The sequence below is a fragment of the Kogia breviceps genome, chromosome X, assembly GCF_026419965.1.
Source record: "Kogia breviceps isolate mKogBre1 chromosome X, mKogBre1 haplotype 1, whole genome shotgun sequence".
NCBI lineage: Eukaryota > Metazoa > Chordata > Mammalia > Artiodactyla > Physeteridae > Kogia > Kogia breviceps.
The window spans coordinates 90,700,288-90,711,249 of record NC_081330.1 but is presented as its reverse complement, the minus strand read 5'-3'; positions in this window follow the sequence as shown (position 1 = coordinate 90,711,249).

The window sequence follows — 10,962 nt, the reverse complement described above, 5'->3', positions numbered from 1 at the left end:
TATGGTGTTAGGGAGTGTTCTAATTTCATTCTTTTACATGTAGCTGTCCAGTTATCCCAGCATCACTTATTGAAGAGGCTGCCTTTTCTCCACTGTGTATTCCTGACACCTTTATCAAAGATAAGGTGACCATAGGTGTGTGGGTTTATCTCTGGGATTTCTATCCTTTTCCATTGATCTATATTTCTGTTTTTGTGCCAGTACCATACTGTCTTGATTACCGTAGCTTTGTAGTATAGTCTGAAGTCAGAGAGCCTGATTCCTCCAGCTCCATTTTTCTTTCTCAAGATCCTTTTGGCTGTTCGGGGTCTTCTGTGTTTCCATACAGATTGTGAAATTTTTTGTTCTAATTCTGTGAAAAATGCCAGTGGTAATTTGATAAGGATTGCATTGTATCTGTAGATTGCTTTGGGTAGTAGTCATTTTCACAATGTTGATTCTTCCAATCCAACAACATTGTATATCTCTCCATCTATTTTATCATCTTTAATTTCTTTTATCAGTGTCTTATAGTTTTCTGCATACAGGTCTTTTGTCTCCTTAGGTAGGTTTATTCCTAGATATTTTATTCTTTTTGTTGCAGTGGTAAATGGGAGTGTTTTCTTAATTTCACTTTCAGATTTTTCATCATTAGTGCATAGGAATGCCAGAGATTTCTGTGCATTAATTGTGTATCCTGCTACTTTACCAAATTCATTGATTAGCTCTAGTAGTTTTTTGGTAGCATCTTTAGGATCCTCTTTGAATACTATCATGTCACCTGCAAACAGTGACACCTTTATTTTTTCTTTTCCAGATAGGATTCCTTTTATTTCTTTTTCTTCTCTGATTGCTGTGGCTAAAACTTCCAAAACTATGTTGAATAATAGTGGTGAGAGTGTGCAACCTTGTCTTCTTCCTGATCTTAGTGGAAATGGTTTCAGTTTTACACCACTGAGGACGATGTTGGCTGTGTGTTTGTCATATAACTGTGTGTTGACATATAAATGTCAACATTTATTGTGTTGAGGAAAGTTCCCTCTTTGCCTTCTTTTTGAAGATTTTTTATCATAAATGGGTGTTGAAATGTGTCAAAAGCTTTCTCTGCATATATTGAGATGATCATATTTTTTTTCTCTTTCAATTTGTTAATATGGTGTATCACATTGATTGATTTGCCTATACTGAAGAAGCCTTGCATTCCTGAGATAAACCCCACTCGATCATATTGTATGATCCTTTTAATATGCTGTTGGATTCTGTTTGCTAGTATTTTGTTGAGGATTTTTGCACCTATTCTCATCAGTGATATTGGTCTGTAGGTTTCTTTGTGAAATCTTTGTCTGGTTTTGCTGTCAGGGTGATGTTGGCCTCATAGAATGAGTTTGGGAGTGTTCCTCCCTCTGCTATCTCTTGGAAGAGTTTGAGAAGGATAGGTGTTAGCTCTTCTCTAAATGTTGGATAGAATTCTTCTGTGAAGCCATCTGGTCCTGGGCTTTTGTTTGTTGCAAGATATGTAATCACAGCTTCAATGTCAGTGCTTGTGATTGGTCTGTTTATATTTTCTATTTCTTCCTGATTCATTTGTGGCAGCTTGTGCATTTCTAAGAATTTGTCAGTTTCTTCCAGGTTGTCCATTTTATTGGCATATAGTTGCTTGTAGTAAACTCTCATGGTCCTTTGTATTTCGGCAGTGTCAGTTGTTACTTCTCATTTTTCATTTCTAATTCTATTGATTTGAGTTTTCTTCCTTTTTTTCTTCATGAATCTGGCTAATGGTTTATCAATTTTGTTTATCTTCTCAAAGAACCAGCTTTTAGGTTTATTGATCTTTGCTATCATTTTCTTCATTTCTTTTTCATTTATTTCTGATCTGATGTTTAGTATTTCTTTCCCACTGACAACTTTAGGGGTTTTTTGTTCTTCATTCTCTAATAGCTTTAGGTGCAAGGTTACATTGTTTATTTGTGATGTTTCTTTTTTCTTAAGTTAGGATTGTGTTGCTATAAACTTCCCTTTTAGAACTGCTTTTGCTTCATCCAATAGTTTTTGGTTCATTGTGTTCTCAGTGTCATTTATTTCTAGGTATTTTTTGATTTCCTCTTTGATTTCTTCAGTGATCTCTTGGTTATTGAGTAGTGTACTGTTTAGCCTCCATGTGTTTGTGTTTTTCACAGATTTTTTCCTGTAATTGATATATAGTCTCATAGCATTGTTTTAAGAAATGATACTTGATAGGATTTCAATTTTCTTAAATTTACCAAGGTTTGATTTGTGACCCAAGATATGATCTATCCTGGAGAACATTCCATGAGCACCTGAGAAGAATGTGTATTCTGTTGTTTTTGGATGGAATGTCCTATAAATATCAATTAAGTCCATCTTGTTTAATGTGTCATTTAAAGCTGGTGTTTCCTTATTTATTTTCATTTTGGATGATCTGTCCATTGGTGAAAGTGGGGTGTTAAAGCCTCCTACTATGTATGTGTTACCATTGATTTCCCCTTTTATGGCTGTTAGTATTTTCCTTATGTATTGAGGTGATCCTCTGTTGGGTGCATTGATCCCTTGATCATTATGTAGAGTCCTTCTTTGTCTCTTTTAATAGTCTTTGTTTTAAAGTCTATTTTGTCTGATATGAGAATTGCTACTCTACCTATCTTTTCATTTCCATTTGCATGAAATATCTTTTTCGATACCCTCACTTTCAGTCTGTATGTGTCCCTAGGACTGAAGTGGGTCTCCTGTAGAGAGCATATATACAGGTGTTGGTTTCGTATCCCTTCAGCCAATCTATGTCTTGGTTGGAGCATTTAATCCATTTATATTTAAGGTAATTATCAATATGTATGTTCCTATTACCATTTTGTTAATTGTTTTGGGTTTATTATTGTAGGTCTTTCCCTTCTCTTGTGTTTCCTGCCTAGAGAAGCTCCTTTAGCATTTGCTGTGAAGCTGATTTGGTGGTGCTGAATTCTGTTAGCTTTTGCTTGTCTGTAAAGGTTTTAATTTCTCCATCAAATCTGAATGAGATCCTTGCTGGATAGAGTAATCTCGGTTATAGTTTTTTCTCCTTCATCACTTTAAATATGTCCTCCCACTCCCTTCTGGCTTGAAGAGGTCCTGCTGATAGATCAGCTGTTAACCTTATGGGGATTCCCTTATGTGTTATTTGTTGATTTTCCCTTGCTGCTTTTAATATTTTTCTTTGTATTTAATTTTTGATAGTTTGATTAATATGTGTCTTGGTTTGTTTCTCCTTGGATTTATCCTGTATGGGATTCTGTTCTTCCTGGACTTGATTAACTATTTCCTTCCCCATATTAGGGAAGTTTTCAACTATAATCTCTTCAAATATTTTCTCAGTCCCGTTCTTTTTCTCTTCTTCTTCTGGGACCTGTATAATTCAAATGTTGGTGCATTTAATATTGTCCCAGAGTTCTCTGGGACTGTCCTCAATTCTTTTCATTCCTTATTCTGCTCTGCAGTAGTTAGTTCTACTATTTTATCTTCCAGGTCACTTATCCGTTCTTCTGCCTCAGTTATTCTGCTATTGATCCTTTCTAGAGAATTTTAAATTTCATTTATTGTGTTGTTGTTCATCCCTGTGTGTTTGCTCTTTAGTTCCTCTAGGTCCTTTTTAATCGTTTATTGTATTTTCTCCATTCTATTTCCAAGATTTTGGATCATATTTACTATCATTATTCTGAATTATTTTTCAGGTCGACTGCCTATTTCCTCTTCATTTGTTAGGTCTGTTGGGTTTTTGCCTTGTTCCGTCATCTGCTGTGTGTTTCTCTGTCTTCTCATTTTGCTTAACTTACTGTGTTTGGGGTCTCCTTTTTGCAGGCTGCAGGTTTGTAATTCCCGTTGGTTTTGGTGTCTGTCCCCAGTGGCTAAGGTTGGTTCAGTGGGTTGTGTAGCCTTCCTGGTGGAGGGGACTAGTGCCTGTGTTCTGGTGGATGAGGTTGGATCTTGTCTTTCTGGTGGGCACATCCATGTCTGGTGGGGTGTTTTTGGCTGTCTGTGGCCTTATTATGATTTTAGGCAGCCTCTGTGCTAATGGCTGGGGCTGTGTTCCTGTCTTGCTAGTTGTTTGGCATAGGGCACCCAGCACTGTAGCTTGCTGGTCATTGAGTGGAGCTGGGTCTCTCCAGAGATGGAGATCTGTGGGAGATTTTTGCTGTTTGATATTATGTGGAGTTGGGAGGTCTCTTGTGGACCTGTGTCCTGAACTTGGCTCTCCCACTTCAGTGGCACAGCCCTGACACCTGGCTGTAGCACCAAGACCCTATCCTCCCCACGGCTCAGAATAAAAGGGAGATAAAAAAGAAAGAAAGGAATAAGAAGCTAAAATAAAATAAAGTAAAGTAAACTAAAATAGTTATCAAAATAAAAAATAATTATTAATAAAAAATGTTTAATTAAAAAAATCAAAAATGTACAGACAGAACCCTAGGACAAATGATAAAAGCAAAGCTATACAGACAAAATCTCACAGAGAAGCATACACATACACACTCACAAAAAGAGAAAAAGGGAAACAAAATGTATATATATATCGTTGCTCCCAAAGTCCACCTCCTCAATTTGGGATGATTCGTTGTCTATTGAGGTATTCCACAGATGCAGGGTACATCAAGTTGATTTAATCCGCTGCTCTTGAGGCTGCTGGGAGAGATTTCCTTTTCCCTTCTTTGTTCTCACAGCTCTTGGGTTTCAGCTTTGGATTTGGACCCACCTCTGCGTGTAGGTCACCTGAGGGCATCTGTTCTTCGCTCAGACAGCACAGGGTTAAAGGAGCAGCTGATCTGGGGGCTCTGGCTCACTCAAGCCGGGAAATGGGAGGGGTAATGATGCGGGGCGAGCCTGGGGCAGCAGAGGCCATAATAACATTGCACCAGCCTGAGGCATGCCATGCGTTCTCCCGGGGAAGTTGTCCCTGGATCACGGGACCCTGGCAGTGGCAGGCTGCACAAGTTCCTGCGGGGGGAGGTGTGGATAGTGACCTGTGCTTGCACAGAGGTGGTGGCTGCAGCAGCAGCCTTAGTGTCTCATGCCCGTCTCTGGTGTCCCTGCTGATAGCCACGGCTCACACCCATCTCTGGAGCTCCTTTAAGCGGAGCTCTTAATCCCCTCTCCTTGTGTACCAGGAGACAAAGAGGCAAGAAAAAGTCTCTTGTCTCTTCAGCAGCTCCAGAGTTTTTCCCAGACTCCCTCCCGGCTAGCTGTGGCGCACAGCCCCCTTCAGGCTGTGTTCACGCCGCCAAACCCAGTCCTCTCCCGGGGATCTGACCTCTGAAGCCCTAGCCTCAGCTCTCAGCCCCCACCCATCCCGGCGGGTGAGCAGACAAGCCTCTCGGGCTGGTGAGTGCTGGTTGGCACCGATCCTCTGTGCGGGAATCTCTCCACTTTGCCCTCCGCACCCCTGTTGCTGTGCTCTCCTCCGCGGATCCAAAGCTTCCCCCTCTGCCACCCGCAGTCTCCGCCCGTGAAGGGGCTCCTAGTGTGTGGAAACCTTTCCTCCTTCACAGCTCCCTCCCACTGGTGCAGGTCCCGTCCCTATTATTTTGTCTTTGTTCATTCTTTTTTCTTTTGCCCTACCCAGGTACGTGGGGAGTTTCTTGCCTTTTAGGAGGTCTGAGGTCTTCTGCCAGCGTTCAGTAGGTGTTCTGTAGGAGTTGTTCCACATGTAGATGTATTTCTGATGTATTTGTGGGGAGGATGGTGATCTCCATGTCTTATTCTTCCGCCATCTTGAAGCTCCTCCAACATACTAATTCTTTAATTATTTGACTGATGACCAAAAACTAGAATGCAAAGTAGACAATTTTAATGCAGGAAGTCTCACAACCTCAGGTCAGAGGGCCTATATTTATTACCATTTTACAGATGTGGAAATTGAGGCTCAGAGAAATTTTCTGACTCTTGAGATATCATTGTTAGTTGTGCTTGGCTCTAGAATCAGAATTCCTAGTTTAAATTCTGATTTTCTGTTGACTCATTATGTGTTCCTACACAAGTTAAGGAACCTGGGATCCTAAATTTCCTCATTTGTTAATGAAGCCAAATAAGCGTGCAGGCCTCCTAGATTGTTGTAAGGATTAAAATGGATGGTGTGTGTTAAGTGCTTCCAACATCATCTGGCACATAGTGAGTGCCCAGTAAAGATGGCTCTTATTCTGATTAGGATTATGATCATATACCCAGATATTTCTAACTCCAGCAGCTAGATTCTTAACATTTTACATATCTTTCTCAAGCAATAATACTTTATTTTCTTTTAAGATTCTTTTTCATGTGGGCCATTTTAAAAAAGTCTTTATTGAAATTGTTACAATATTGCTTCTCTTTTATGTTTTGGCTTTTTGGCCATGAGGCACGTGGGATCTTAGCTCCCTGACCAGGGATCAAACCTGTAACCCCTGCATTGAAAAGTGAAGTGTTAACCACTGGAACACCAGGGAAGTCCCGTCAAGCAATAATACTTTAAAATCAAATTAGCTATTTCAAAAATGGAAAGGACAACTCATTATTGTACTTACTTTATAATATGAACATATTTCTACAGGCTATTGAGCAACATTTTTGCCAATACCAGAAGCCACGCATAAAAATGTAAAAAGCAAAGTGTTTAGCTTCCAAAGTACAAACGCTAGGAATTTAACAAATTTGAACTTGAAGTATTTATGTAAGTACTTATGAGAAGAGTATTTTCCTCCAGGAATTGTTTGCATTCTTAATTCATGGATGAATAGAATACACCTGGGATTAACATTATTGCCTGCAAGTTATCTTTACACATTGCATGTAGATATAACAGATAACAATCATAGTATGTTTATCTGTGCTAAGTCCTGTCTTAATATTTGTACATATACTAACTCTTCTAATTCACAAAACAGTCTTAGGAAATAGGTGTTTATACTGAGCTCAGTTTTATGGATAATGAAATTCAGGAACAGTGGTTACTGATTCATAAGATATAATAGGAAGGAAACGCGATAGTTTGGACACATAATATGCTGCTCTTTAATATGATGAAACGTGTTGTTTTTGTATTGTGTAAAATCACTCTATTCATCCAAACTTCAAATGGAAAGTGAAAAATTCCAGCTCAGCCAACATTAACTCAAAGGCACATGTGAAAATGATCATAGCAAGATATTATAATTTATTGTACAGGGAAGATTAATCTACCTAGAATCAGGAGCAAGCTACTTAGAAAGTGACAACATTACTGAGCTCTTCTTGGAAATTTTTGAACCCTCTCTAGTATTATGAGAAGATGTAGTCTCCCTTTGTGTCACTGCATCCAAGAAGTGTCCAATCCCCAGAAACAGCTGTGAACTGGGAAAGGGGAGGGGAAAGGCCTATCTCAGAGTACTGCGTCATTCACAGCTGAGCCGAGCTTTTACCCCAGGGTTCCATTGTGGTGAGGAACCAGGAAATACCAGAAAGACCTTCTGTAGTCTTTCCCCTGGAAGTTGCCTGCTGATTGACTACTATGCTATACAGGGCTGGTTTCATGTCATGTGACATGTGCAGTTGCTAAGGCCCCTGATTAGTTTAATGATGAGCTACCATTGTCTTAAAATTCTTAATGATTTTTTGAGCAACGTACCCAGCATCTTCATTTTGTACTAGGCCCCACAAATTATGTAGCCAGTCCTAATACTGTATTTTATAGAATTTTTAAAACAAAAGTTCCGGGCAAGTAGAGTCTCAGGAAATGTAGTGGTGGCTGTGAGTTAAAACAGATGATATTCAACTTTAGGGTGTTGGTCTGAAGTCAAAAAATAATTATGTTGATTAAATGCAGAGTAAAAAAAAGGCAGAGAATTATCTCTTAAATCTGTGTGCTTACAACTACATCCACTTTATAATTGTGTTTAACATGGTGTGGTGGTAAACACACTGTGGAAAGATTTGCCAGTACCGTGAACATATTAAAAAAAAACAAAACAGTTGGTATAAAAGAAGCTTTACAAAGATTGCAAAATCTAGAGAAGTGATTAATGCCTATAATGGAAACTTATTATTTGCTTATTTCAGATTTCTATCACACATTTTAAGTGCCCAGTATTAAGACATGACACATAGATTTTAGAGAGCAGGGTTATGTGGTAGTCTGATATTTATTTCTATATGTCACATGGTTTTGATCTCTCCTTCTGTGTTGAATTTTAATGTATAACTCAATATAAATGCTAATAAAACTCCCAAACATTAAACTTAGACAGAAAAAAAAAAAAAAACAGATGACATTGTCATAACAGTGACTGCAGGGTTGTATTAAGCATATTTTTTATTCCAATGCTTTGACATCTTGGGGCCTTGCTGACACTGGAAGGGACTACCCCTCCCAGGGTTAGCTCATTCCTAGAGATAATACTCCTTCCAAATGCAAATCAGCCAATAGAAGCCCACAGCCGAACCACATTCTTTGTCAGGCTCTCATGGGTGTTCTCACACTTAGGTCACTATTCTCCTGCCCTAATTACCCAAGAGCCAGGTACCAGACAAGTAGGTGCAGTCCCTATGCCCCAGAGCCCACTAAAATTATTCAAACTTGCCAATCCTAAACCTGCTTACCCTGCCCTGACCATTTCTTCCAGCAAAAACCACAATAAAGGCTCTTGCCCATGTTGCCCTCCCCCGGCCCCCTTCCCCTGCCTGCTGACTAACCATGGTGCTTCCCCGTGGCCCTGCCTGTCATGGCATGCCCCCTCTTCTAGGGAACTGTGAGTAACAAACTGTCTTTTCAGTGGCAATCCTCTCTTGATCTGTTGGCCTAACCATACGTGAATAATAATAAAACCTACACTTTATTTTATTTATTTATTTTGCGGTACGCGGGCCTCTCACTGCTGTGGCCTCTCCCGTTGCGGAGCACAGGCTCCGGACGCGCAGGCTCAGCGGCCATGGCTCACGGGCCCAGCCACTCTGCAGCACGTGGGATCTTCCCGGACCGGGGCACGAACCCATGTCCCCTGCATAGGCAGGCGAACTCTCAACCACTGCGCCACCGGGGAAGCCCAAAACCTACATTTTAAAACAAGGGTAATGTACCGGAGAAATTTACTACTGTCTATGTGGCATTTTAAAAATGTCCTTGTTTTCTAAGGTGTTTTAGAACAATAAAGAATGGCTGTTAAGTTTAAATAAATAAACAAACACGAATAAATAAATAAATAAAACAAGGGAATGTAAACTGCATAGGGCACTGAGATCACACAAACCTGGGTTTGAAAACTGGCCATACCTTGGGCTTACTGTGTGACTGAGCAAATATAACCAGACCTTTGGTCTCCTCATATGTAAATTGGGGTTAATAATGGTATCTACTATACAATCCTTCCTCTGAGAGGTGCCTATCCTGATCCTGCTCACCCACCCCTCCAGCTGTGATTTAGGGTCTTTCCTCTGTATTCCCAGAGCCCCTTGTTCTTAACCTTGCCAGAGCCTTCTACACATTTCTGGAAATTACATTTCTGTATAACCATCTTCCCATTGGACTGTGAGAATTTTGATAACTTGAATGGAGCCTGAATTTTCTGTATCCCCAGAACTCAGGAAAGTGCCCTGGGGCCTGGTATCCAGAAAGAATTATTTATTGAATTAATGGTGATACCACAAGCTATGTGCTTAATAAAGAATAAAAATTAATTTACAAAATCTTTATTTGTTGAAAATAACCTATAAGAAATGCATGAACTCAGGATATTTCTCTACCTCAATTTTCTTCACGCAGGGAGGGCTTGTACCTATCATTCTTTTCCTTTTTCAGAACCATCAAGAATCAGTGTGTCCCAGATATAGTAGGTTCATAATGAAATTAGGACCTTCTGTTACTCCCTCAGCCTCAGATCTGGCCTCACAGTGGGACTGCATTGGACATGACACTGAAGGCTTCCCAAACAAGTATTACTGATGCTGAACAGCCCCTCAAAAATATCTGCTAAACGGATGTCTGGTTGGATGAATAAAAACCAGCTAATTACAGCTAAAACTGTTTTGTTTTATAGTTAAAAGGCTTACATATCATTTGATCTTAAATTGACAAAATTGAAGACATGAACCAAAAAGTCAATAGAACTGTGAAAATCAAGTGATCACTTCCACACAGAGAGAGCTCTGCTCTACTGGTGTTCCTCCCTCTTCCATGACCAGTCATCTCCAGTCAATTTCACTTTCTTATCTTCTCCTGTGCCATTTATTTTCATGTCAGTACACTGTACCTGCAAAGACTATCTAGTCTAGCTAATGATCATGCAACATTTATTGATCATGTGACTGCCTTCCTCAACAGAATGTGAGAACATGCTTCTTTGGTCATTGCCAGAGCCAGAATCCAAGCCAATGCCTAAAATATGGTGGGGATCACTGAATAGTTGTCAAATTAATTAATCTTCTGTTGTGACATTTATACAAAAAATATCTACCTTCCAATCTGGGGATCATTCCATAGATACTTTCTGTTTAGCCAACATATGTGCATCTTTTGTATATCAGGTACCAGATGCACTCTGGTATTCAGGTGTGAGTTGAGGCGGAATTATTCCAATTCCTTTTTCTATATCATTTTGTATAGTAAGTACTACAGTTTTCAGTACATACCTTAAATAAGGGTAGCATTTTACAGACCTCAGGCATTTGTAAGAAACTTTAGGATTTTTTTCTCTTCTGTTTTCTTTCTCTAAGTGTTTTTATCTTTCTCTTTATTTCCTTCTTTCTCCCTTTCTCTCTTACTTTCTCTCTCACTTTCTTTCCTCCCTTCTTTCCTTTCCTTCCTTCCTTCCCTCATACTTCCCTTTCCCCTTCCTTTCCCTTCCTCTACTTTCCCTTCCCTTTTTTACAGCTTAATTGAAGTATAAGTGAGATAAAAATAAATGGACATATTTAAACATATGATTTGATAAGTTAGGACATATATATATTCCTATGAAACCATCAACAAGTTAACAAACAAATACATTACCC